This window comes from Bison bison, unplaced genomic scaffold (genome assembly GCF_000754665.1).
Source record: "Bison bison bison isolate TAMUID 2011002044 unplaced genomic scaffold, Bison_UMD1.0 scf7180017864349, whole genome shotgun sequence".
NCBI classification, from domain to species: domain Eukaryota; kingdom Metazoa; phylum Chordata; class Mammalia; order Artiodactyla; family Bovidae; genus Bison; species Bison bison.
Window position 1 is genome coordinate 952,134 of NW_011494921.1, and position 11,340 is coordinate 963,473.

The following is an 11,340-nucleotide window of genomic DNA, read 5'->3' on the forward strand; positions in this document are numbered from 1 at the left end:
TCTTTTCCATATAATCGTGGGAACTTTCTGTTCATCCCTGCTTTCTGCCGGGGGATGGGATCACAGTGTGACCATAAAGGGAGCCTCCGTCTGAAGGATGCTGACCACAGGGCAGGGCACGTCCTGACAGCAGAGAGACAGGCTGGCCCAGGGGCCAAGAACCCAAAGCGCACTCTTGGCCCCGACCCTCTCTGCTCAGCAGTGGCGTGGAATCCGCCTGACCACACGCTTGGGAGAGTTGAAGGAGGGGAAAGCGCTTTCCAGAGAGAAGATAGTGTAACCTTGAATGGACAGCTGAAGGATACTAGACAGTCTTAGAAACTTTTTCCAGAAAACCACACGATGTTCAGGAAATTAGCTCTCCAGTTGCCAGCTGGTGGGAACCTCGGTTCATAAATCCACGTGCGTAAGAAATACTGCCTTTCTCTAGTCTCCTTAATCCAATTCTGAATCTCTGTATTGGTTTCCTAGGGTTGCTACGATACTGTGAACCACTGTGTGGTTTGAACAATAAAAATGTATTAACACAACACTGAATCAACTACACACCCCTGAAAAAATCAACTACACACCCCTGAAAAAATCAACTACACACCCCTGAAAAAATCAACTACACACCCCTGAAAAATCAACTATACACCCCTGAAAAATCAACTATACACCCCTGAAAAATCAACTATACACCCCTGAAAAAGGATGTCCTCTCACTGCTCTGGAGCTCATGGTGTTCCCTGTGTCTCTTCGTCCAAATTTCCTCTCCTGTAAGGACACCAGGCATCACGGATTAGGGCCCACCCTAATGACCTCATTGTAACTTGCTCACCTTTATAAAGACCTTATTTCCAAATAAGGTCACATTCTGAAGTACTACAGGTTAGACTTCAAAATATCTTTTCAGAGGACACAATCCAACCCTTAAAAATCGCCATCCACCAAGTTAACAGGAAGCGCAACCTTGACCACCATTAATTAGCTACTCGTGCGCACACACACACCCGTATCCTCTAGCCCAAGACTGAGCTTCTAATGTTTGGGGCCAACCCAGAGCACCTGGGAGACACCTGTGTTCCTTCGTCTTTCCTGGTTGCTGCTGAGTGCCCAAGCTTACTCTGTGTCTCCAAACCAGTGGCCAGCCACTCGCGCTTTGCTTGAGGGCTCCCATCTCTGCCACTGTTGGCAACTCCAGTGTCCAGGGCCCAGGCGATGTGGCATCCCACATGGGAACCTTTTAGAGCATTGCCACTTCACCAGAGACCTGGCTCTTGCTAGTCTTGAGCCTACCAACTTCTTTCCTCTTCCCTCTTGAAGCCCCTAAAGGCAACTCCTCAAGCAATTCCAAAGAAACAGAGCTACTGGCACTAAGCAGACTGATCTTTGAACTTCCCCCGTCTCTCAGAGCCTCTCTGGTGCATGAAATGGAGGCAGGGGAAGATAGAAGATGAAGAACAAAGCTTGTCTATCAACGCGTTACCCCACCAGGCTTCTGACTGCATGCCCAAGGAATAAGCCACAAGCCAATTCACTGACCAAAGCCAAGCTGGCTGGGGACCACAGACCTGAACACAGGCTCGCTCTTTCCTCCACATTCAGCTCCAGGACACCTGTGGGCCCAAGCGTATGATGCTGGGACCTGCAGGTGACCAAGGATGAGTGAGTTCTTCTGGGGTCCCAAAACTCAGGGTCATCTGTGAGTTGGACACAGAGCCTGGAGCAAGAACCAGGAGACAGTTTGAGAAGAGACAGGTGTTGAGGGGCCCACCGTCTCTCCTGAAGAAGAGGGGACCATGCGCTTGGGCAGGGTCACTACGGTATGATCAGAAATACTCGGTATCTCACGGGGATTGGTTTCAGGGGGCCCCCACTCCCACTGACTACCCAAATCTGTGGATGTTCAAGTCCCTTATAGAAAATAGCACAGTATTTGTATATAACCTATGCACATCCTCCTGTATATTTTAAATCATCTCTAGATTACTTCTCACACTTAATGCTATGTAAATACTTGGAGGTACATGGAAAACTCCAGTTTTGTTTTTTGGAAGTTTCCAGAATTGTTTTGATCTATTCAAGTAGACATTTGTTTGTTCATGTTCATAGGAGCATTATTCACAATAGCCAAAAGATGGAAGCAAACTGTTGCCCATCAATGGATAAATGGATACACAAAAATGTGGTCTACGCATACGATATCCTTCAGCCTTGCAAAGAAAGGAAACTGATACCCATTACAACATAGAGGAGCCTTGAGGACATTATTAAGTGAAATAAGCAGACATGAAAGGACAAGCATTGGCGGCTCCACCTCTCCGAGGCATCTGCAGAGTCAGATTCACAGAAAGCACAAGTTCCTAGGAGACAAGGGAAAATGGGAGTTGCTATTTGATGGGTATAGAGTGTGTTTCAGAAGATGAAAACGTCCTGGAGATCTGTTGCACAACAATGTAAATATGCTAGCACTACTGCACTGTCCGCTTAAAAATGGTTAAGATGCACACGTTATGCTATATGCTTTGTAAAATTTAAAAATTTTTAGTGTTTGAAATTTTAACAATTCTGGATGTGTATGCTGGTGATAGTTGCCCAACACTGTGAAGCTATTTAACGCCACTTAATTGTATACTTAAAAATGGTTAAAATGATGATGCTTTATGTTATGGGTATTTTTCTACAATTGAAAAAAAGACTTGTTATAGAGCTGCAGCAACCAAGACAGCGTGATAAAAGCATAAAAACAGACAAGTAAACTAATGAAACAGCTCAGCACGTCCAGACACAGACCGAAACGTGCGTGATCGCCTGACTGACGACCGTGGTGACAATGCAACAAGGAAAGAGCAACCTGGACAGACAGCGTTGGACCTACCGACAAACGCATGGGAGGGAACGCAGCCTGGATGCCTGGTTCACACTGCACACAGAAACCAGCTCCAGATGGACTGCAGAACTCAACGTAAAAGATGAAATGCCAGATCATCCAGGAAAAAACAGGAAAAATCTAAAATGCACTAACTCTAGAAAAAGACACTGGGCAACTAGACTTAATTGAAATTAGAGACTTTTACTCATCAAAGCAACATTAAGAAGGTGAAAAGGCAAGCCTCAGAGTGTAAGGTGGCATAGTACATATACCCAACAAATAATTTATCTTCAGAAAATGTAAAAAGTCCTAGAAGTCAACAAGAAAAAGATGTGCAACCCAACAGATAAGTGAACAAAAGACTTGAATAGTTACTTCACAAAAGAATATAACCAAAGGACTAATAAGCACATTAAACATATTAAAAGGTGCTCAACATTAAAATAAAATTTTGTAAGGCTTCCCTGGTGGCTCAGCTGATAAAGAATCCGCCTTCAGTGTGGGAGACCTGGGTTGGGAAGATCCCCTAGAGAAGGGAATGGCTACCCTCTCCAGTATTCTGGCCTGGAGAATTCCATGGAGAGAGGAGCCCGGCAGGCTACAGCCCATGGGGTCACAAACATCAGCACAAAATTAAATTAAATAAATAAAAGAGAATACCAAGGTTTGATGAGATTATGGAACAACTAAATCTCACATACTGATAATGAGAGCATCTCAGTATAAATACTCCAGAAAATCAATCATCCATATCTACTGGAGAATATGCACACCTTATGATCCAGAAATTCCACTCCTAGGTATAAAATTCCACGGAAATTCAGCAAGAATGTTAATAGCAACACTATTCACAACCACTTCAAAGAAGAAACGACTAAAATGCCCACAAACAGTAGAATGAATACATAAACTGCAGTATAACTCAAAAAATGAAATACTACACAGCAATAAAAAAGAACCAACCATGGCTACACATGATATGATGGGTGAATCTCACAATGCTGAACAAAAGAAGGCAGATACAAAAGTGACCCCATTTATATATAGTCCAAAAGCAGGGAGAAGTCATCCACAGTGTTTGCAGTCAGGAGGGTGAGCCATGCTCCCAGTTCACAGGGTGCAGGTTCAATCCCTGGTTAGGGAACTAAGAGACCGCATGCCTCGTGGCACGGGTAAATTTTTTTTAATGCAAAACAGTATGAACAACCATTAGGAAGGGGAACTTGCAATGCCTCCTGATATCCCATACACATTTATCCTTTGACTCAGGAATCCCACTTCTAGAAATCTATCCCAAAGAGACACTGGAAAGAAAAGCAAAGCAGTGTTTGTGCAAAGCATGATGGCATTATATGTGACAGCAAAACATAGAAAACAAACCAAACACCCATGCACAGACTGAGTAAAACAAGCTGTCCACTCTTCATGAAGCAGTAGGCACGCTAGTGTAAGAAGCCGTAAGGAAGATCTCTAAGTGCAGACATGGAGAGACCTCTGATACACTATTAGGTGAAAAAAAAAACCAAGGTGCAGAACAGTGTTTATAACATGCCATCTTTGGGGCTTATCTTAACTGAGAACATTCAGATGTACAAGCTGGATTTAGAAAAGGCAGAGGAATCAGAGATCAAATTGCCAACATCTGTTGGATCATAGAGAAAGCAAGAGGATTCTAAAAAAAAATTCTACCTCTGTTTCATTGACTATGCTAAAGTCTTGGACTGTGTGGATCACAACAAACTGTGGAAAATTCTTAAAGAGATGGGAATACAGACATCTTACCTGCCTCCTGAGAAATCTGTATGCAAGTCAAGAAGCAACAGTTAGAACCAGACGTGGAACGACAGACTGGTTCCAAGTTGAGACAGGAGCACATCAAGGCTGTATACTGTCACTCTCTTATCTAACCTACACGCAGAATTGTTGCTGTTCAGTTGCCCCGTCATGTCCGGCTTGCGATCCCATAGACTGCAGCACACCAGGCCAGATGTATGCAGAGTACATCATGCAAAATGATCAGAAAGCTCCACCCAGAAGCCTCCCACATTCCTTGCACAGCCTCACCCCCAGGGCCCTGGCTGCACAGACATGTGCTCAGAGCCACGTGAGGCTCTGCAATAGGACATCAGTACAAATGGTTACTGCTCGATGCATAATTTGATTTAGTCACTAACTCATTTCCCACTCCTTACAATCAACCCCATGGACTGTAGCACACCAGGCTCCTCTGTCCATGGGATTTCCCAGGCAAGAATACTGGAGTGGGTTGCCACTCCCTTCTCCAGGGGATCTTCCTGACCCAGAGATGGAACTTGCATCTCCTGCTTGGCAGGTGGATTTTTACCATCTGAGCCACCTGCGCTTCCCACTCAGAGCTGATTACTTGTGCAGGATTTTATTACAAAGTCTGGTTCACCAGGAACTAGCACCACACTCAGGCCCTGAGAAGAGGAAAAGCCCTGACAGATGGACCCCAGAGGGGGCAAGACCAGGGGAGGTGGGCAGGGCGGGCAACCTGGTCAACTGTTAACATAAAGCCTCTTCAGGACCTTCGGGGAATTGTCCGAGTGTGTGTAAGCCATGATGGAAGCGGGTGTGCTTACCACATTGACCCCAGGGACAGCAAGGAGATAAAACCATTCAATCCTAAAGGAAATCAACCCTGAATACTCATTGGAAGGACTGATGCTGAAGCTGAAACTCCAATACTTTGGCCACCTGATGTGAAGAACTGACTCGTTAGAAAAGACCCTGATGCTAGGAAAGATTGAGGGCAGGAGGAGAAGGGGACGACAGAGGATGAGATGGATGGATGGCATCACTGACTCAATGGACATGAGCTTGAGTAAGCTCCGGGAGTTGGTGATGGACAGGGAGGTCTGCTGCAGTCCATGGGGTCACAAAGAGTCGGACACGACTGAGCGACTAAACAACAACCAGGGCTTAAGTGCACAGGCTGGAGGAGGGAGGGTATAAAGGGAGAGGGGCTGCTCCTGGACAAGAAAATGGCCACCCAGGATGGTCCGCTCGGGTGAGTCTGGCTCCAACACTGCTCCTTAGAGTTCAGGTTCACAATATGGTGGCTCTGATGAATTCCAAGAGGAATCAGTTCTTCGAGCATCAAAAATCTCTCACTGACAGGTGGTCTGGAGGTGGGAAGCTTCTGCACCTGATAACGCAGAGACTGGACAAGGTCCAGGTGTAGTTGCGTCTGTCTGCAGACTTCAACAGTTTGGCGAGATGATAAATACGTAAGTGTTCCTTAGGCTGGAGGGCGCTGTACAAATGATGACACCTCTGCTATTAAGACGCCTTGGACTTTTAACTCAGTGGAAGAGACTGGTGTGAATAAAAGAAAATAAAATCCTGTGAATTAAAATAAAATAAAATCCTCGTGTCAGACTCCAAGTTCCAGCCAGCTCTGCCACTTTAGACGCTGACGTTTAATTCAAGCCAGTATGAGACAGGGCCTGAAGGAAGGTGCAGAGAGAGAGGAAGCAGGGCGGGGAGGAGACCCCGACGAGGGCCCACAGGGCTTCCCAGAGGCGCTGCAACGGGGCACAGTTAACCTCTGGGAAGTCTGCCAGGGGACCCGTGTTTTCTCACCCCGCTGAGGCTCAAAGGTTAACTGGTTTGCCCTGCAGAAGGGCCAGGCCTGAGATCCAGAAGCACCAGCTGGATACCTCACGCACCCTCATTCTGATGGGAAGTCAGAGAGGAGGGGTGCTCTCTCCCCAGGGGTCACCTGGCCACGGGGCTGAGCTCACCTCACCCCACCCAGGTCCCCCAAGTCACTCCCGGGGTCCATGCAATGGCGACCCTGAGGTCTTCCGCCAGCGGTGCCCTCTGGCCCTGTCCGGGGCCCACGTGTGCTCCTCTGGGGAATTGAGTTGCTGCCACTCGGGAGCTGCCGCCACTTCCTGGTCCTGGTCCTGTCACTGTCCCCATGCTCCCCTCAGACGCGGGTCCTGTCACTGTCCCCACCCTCCTCCCCTCAGACGCGGGTCCTGTCACTGTCCCCACCCTCCTCCCCTCAGACGCAGGTCCTGTCACTGTCCCCACCCTCCCCTCAGATGCAGGGATTCTGACAGGAAGCGCCCGTTTACCAGGGGAGATGCATTGCCTGCAGGCCAGCTGGCTCTGGGAACTGGTGGCCCTGCCAGGCCCTGTCCCCGACCTTGAAGGAGTCTCTTGAGGTGAAGCACCATGTCAGGCCTTGTTCTGTGAACAGTGCTCTGGTTTCCAGTTGTTAAATGGGGTACTTGAGTCCTTTCCTCACCCAGAGCTGGAGAAAGAACTCTCCATTTTCTCCCCTTCTCCTCCCACTACTATGATTTCCCCCTGGAAGCACAATGGTATCACCTTGGGGGCTTTCAAAAATACTCATGGAGGTCCCACCCCCAGGCCACTTAAATCAGAATTTCTCGGGGTGCGACCCTGGCATCTTTTTTTAATACTCCCCAAGTACTCTTGTGTGGAGCCAGGGTTGAGACTCACTGCCAAGAAAGGCTTCCAAGGTGGCTCAGTGGTAAAGAACCTGCCTGCCAGGGCAGGAGAACCACAGCGGGGAAAACACACCAACAGTTCTGATGACCCCATCAGATGCACGGTTCCCAAACCTTTCAGGACTCATGGAGATGGCCCTTCATCTCCTGGAGTGGTTAGTCTCGTGCCCCCGGTCCTGCCTGACCTCAGACCCTCCTGGCACAAGACCCAGCCCCCAGTGCACTGTGTCCAGGTCAACTCTGCCCGTCTCCCATCCCAGCCTACAGTCTGGTTTCCAGAGCATCAGACCCAGGACAAAGCCAACCTCAAACAGGGATCTATTCTAAAACCAGTTGCTTAAAGAGAGATCTGCAAGGGGGTACCCACGACCAGATGAGAATGATGAGAGTTTTTTTCACTCTCCTCTTTCACCTTCATCAAGAGGCTCTTTAGTTCCTCTTCACTTTCTGCCATTAGAGTGCGTCCAGTGTATTCTATCAAGATTTCAAAGCTCAGTGAAAGTCGCACTGCACTCAGGGCAGCAGCGTGTGTGCAGAGTGTGTGTGCCTGCGAGGGCACGGGTACCCGTGATCCTGAGCTCAGGTGTGGGTTTAGCTTCATAACCTCAGATAGGACACTCATCTCTGAACATGCGCACTCAGATCACTTCATGGTTTTCTCCACATTTGTGTATTGGAAGTGGATTTTGTATTGGAATCATCATCAAAAACAACACACAAGAGGCTAAAGCCTCTTGAGACAAAAGTCTCCCAACAGGTGTTAGAATCCAGCTGTCATTATCCAACTGGTAAGTCGTGTCTGACTCTTTGCACTCCATGGACTGCAGCACACCAGCCTTCCCTGTCCTTCACTCTCCCCCAGTTTGCTCAAATTCATGTTCGTTGAGTCACTTATGCTATCTAACCAATCTCATCCTCTGCCACTCTCTTCTCCTCCCCCCTTCAATCTTTCCCAGCATCAGGGTCTTTTCAGGTGGCCAAAGTGTTGGAGTTTCAGCTTCAGCATCAGTCCTTCCAATGAATATTCAGGACTGATTTCCTTTAGGATGGACTGATTTGACCTCCTTGCAGCCCAAGGGACTCTCAAGAGTCTTCTCCAACACCACAGTTCAAACGCTTCAATTCTTCGGCAGTCAGTTTTCCATAAAGAAAACTCTCACATCCATCCATGACTACTGGAAAAACCATAGCTTTGACTGTATGGACCTTTGTCAGCAAAGTGATGCCTCTGCTTTTTAATACACCAACTAGGTTGGTCATAGCTTTTCTTACAAGGAGCAAGCATCTTTTACCTTCATGACTGCAGTCACTGTCTGCAGTGATTTTGGAGCCCCCAAAGTCTCTCACTGTTTCCATTGTTTCCCCATCTATTTGCCATGAAGTGATCAGACTGGATGCCATGATCTTTGTTTTTTGAATGTTGAGTTTTAAGCCAGTTTTTTTTTTCACTCTCCTCTTCCACCCTTCATCAAGAGGCTCTTTAGTTCCTCTTCACTTTCTGCCATTACAGTGCATCCAGTATATTCTATCAAGATTTCAAAACTCAGTTAGAGTCGCACTGCACTCAGGGCATCATCCACTCTGTGTGTGTGTGTGAATAACTTCTGGTAGAGCAGTCTGGAATTTGCCCTCAAACAGTAATTCTCCAATTTCTTTCTCAAGCATTGTCACTGGTGATCTATTCGGGGGCAGAGCAGCTGGAAGCAGAGCATTCCTCAGTGTGAGCTCACCACAGAGCCTCAAACTCAACAGTCTCCTGAGTCCAGACACTGGTGTCCCAGCCCTGCACATACTGCTGCTGTCATAGGGGGAACCACGACCCTGGCTTGAGTGCCTGCTTCAAGGGAACAAACGCCACAAAGAGCGCTGGCCGTTGTGCTCAAAACTGTGGGCACACGTAGACGCTGATCGATGCTTTTGCCACCGGGAGTGCGCAGTGCTAAGCAGTTACCTGTCCACAGGAAATAATAAGGTGATTCATTTTTATCTTGAAAACTTCAATATTTAACACACATTCTATTGATATTTTTTGTCCCCAGCTCCTGCCTCCAATATTTAATTGCAATGTATTGTAGCTGCAACAAGTTGAATCCATTGAGATTGAAAAATGAGACTAAAAAAAAAAAAGTGTAAAATGTATCCTTTGTGGTCAATATTAATCTAGCAAAAGGGGTTTTGTGCTTTTTTTTCTGTAAGGAAGCCTGCCAAGAGTGATAGAAAGTGATTCATGGAGTCAGCAGCTTCAGAGAGGTCAGGAGGAGACATAGCTGGCCCTAGGATTTGGCAAAGAGAAGAGAGGCAAGAGGTTGGCGAGAGGCCCCGGAAACGCATCCTGTGAGACGAAAGGAGGAGTCTGTGTGACCGACCACGGGGCAGTCAGGAGGGTGGGGTCCACACTGCTGGGGGGGCGAGGGGCGAGGACATGACCTCCGCCCTCCCACACCTTGGCTCCCAGCAGGGCCCCTCCCGTTCCCTGGAAGCCAATGTTCCCTTTATGTCATCAACCCCTCCATGACTTGACTATCCTTCACCCGCCAGGCTTCTTTCTGCTTGGGCTGTCCCAGGGGTGACCTTTGGGTGGGATCCTCCTCAGTAAGAGATTGAATCCCCGGGGTCATTCACTTGGGACCCCCAGCACTTAGTTCACCAGACTAAGAAAGCTGAGGCTAAAAGATGCTGTCAAAACAAAATCTCCCTCGACTTTCTGCAGCCACCATGGCCTGGAATTATCCCAAGTATTCTGTAAGCCATTCTCGACCTTCAGAAGAAGTCACGGTGAAGGAGGAGGAAGTCATTTGCACGTCCACTTGGACGGCTGGTTTGGTCACCTGCCGCCTGGGGGCCTGGTACTGTTGGTTGCACTGGGGACACTTCACAATTACAGGTGAGTTTTCACTCCCATGAAGCCTCCAACATGACGAAGGAATACTGCGCAAAGAATAAACACGCTCCTGTTAGCACTGACAAAGAATATGAAGAAATCAAAATGCAGCCATGTAATACAGGGTGATTCTGAAGGGGCCACCTTAGGTTGGGTGGTCAAGAAGACCCTTCTGAGGAGGTGACATCTGAGCCAGGATCAGATCTGGCTGATGGAGGTGGACAGAAGGAGGCAGAGATGAGACCATCTAAGGAAGCTGCAGTCATCAGGACAGTGTGGTCCTGGCGCAGGAACCGAAACACAGATCAACGGAGCAGGAGAGAAAGCCGAGAGACGAACCCCAGCACCCAGTCACCTAATCTGTAACAAAGCAGCAGGAGTACACAGGGAGAAAAGACAGCCTCTGCAGGGAGCGGCGCTGGGAAGACCGGCCAGCTGCACGGACAAGAAGGAAACTAGAACACTCCCTACCACACAGAAATACACTCAAAATGGATTAAAGACGCAAACACAAGGCTGGACACTGTAAAATTCTTAGAGGAAAACATAGCTAGAACACTCTATGACATAAATTGCAGCAAGATCTTTTTTGATTGACTTCCTAGAGTAATAAAAATAAATAAAAAATAAACAAATGGGATTGAGTTAAACCTAAAAGCTTTTACCTCGCAAAGGAAATCATAAACAAGGTGAAAAGACAACCCTCCGAATGGGAGAAAAATATTTGCAAATGAAAAAACTGACAAAGGATTAATCTCCAAAATATACAAACAGCTCATGCAGCTCAACATCAAAAAAACAAAAAACCTCGTCAAAAAACAGGTAGCAGAACTAAAAAGACATTTCTCTGAAGGAGACATACAGATCTCCTGGCACACACATGAAAAGATGCTCAACATCACTTATTATTAGGGAAATGCAAATCAAAACTACAATAAGGTATCACCTCACACCAGTCAGAATGGCCATCATCAAAAAATCTACAAACAATAAATGGTGGAGGGGATGTGGAGAAAAGGGAACCCTCTTGCATTGTTAGTTGAAATGCAAACCAATAGTTACTATGGAGAACAGTGTGGCGTTTCCTTTAAAAACTA